This window comes from Hipposideros armiger, unplaced genomic scaffold (assembly GCF_001890085.2).
Source record: "Hipposideros armiger isolate ML-2016 unplaced genomic scaffold, ASM189008v1 scaffold_1415, whole genome shotgun sequence".
Taxonomy (NCBI): domain Eukaryota; kingdom Metazoa; phylum Chordata; class Mammalia; order Chiroptera; family Hipposideridae; genus Hipposideros; species Hipposideros armiger.
Window position 1 is genome coordinate 214612 of NW_017732765.1, and position 759 is coordinate 215370.

The window sequence follows — 759 nt, forward strand, 5'->3', positions numbered from 1 at the left end:
TAAAGTGAACTTTCTCTAATCCATGCCCCTTTGAATTGGTATCCTTTAAATAGGAGTTCCTTTCCTTGATGACATGATAGTAATAATAATGATTATATGACTATCAGAGGTAGATAAGATATACCTTTTAGTGTATTCTTAATATAATCAGGCTTCTCTGTATATGACCACATGTTAATATTTAAAATAATGAGAATCAAGAAAGTATATCTGTTACGTTTGTTGTTGAAAATTTACCCTGAGTGTTTATGGATAATTGCAGCCAAGCTCTGTGTAGCATCTTTGACTCTGGTGCTCCCAGCATGCAGTGCAAAGCTGTCCGTGAGAGCTGCAGGCATCATTTCACATCACTTCACCTCAGCGAGGCCAGGGCTGATGCTCAGCATAGAAATAGTGCAGCATGTGATTGACGGGAATATTAAGTGAGACTATCTGTGGGAAAGTTAGCATGCATTTAGAATGCAGTGACAACCTTGACTGCAGATAAAACGTCACTTAACCTGATGAAACTTCTTAGCTGAGTAAATTGTTTTACAAATGGAATGTTTGGGTATGTAGGTGTGTGGAGTCTTAGCACTCGTTGTTGCTGCTACTGTCTTTAGGTTTCCCATTTGCAAGGAAAGCTGCCTCTTCAGGCCCCATCTTCCTCTAGAGTCCATGGCCACTCAGCAAGATGCGTATTAGCAAGGCCATCCCTTGGTAGTCACTGTCCATGGCCTCTGCATTTGCTTGGGAATTCAACTTTCAGGCTTCTGGGCG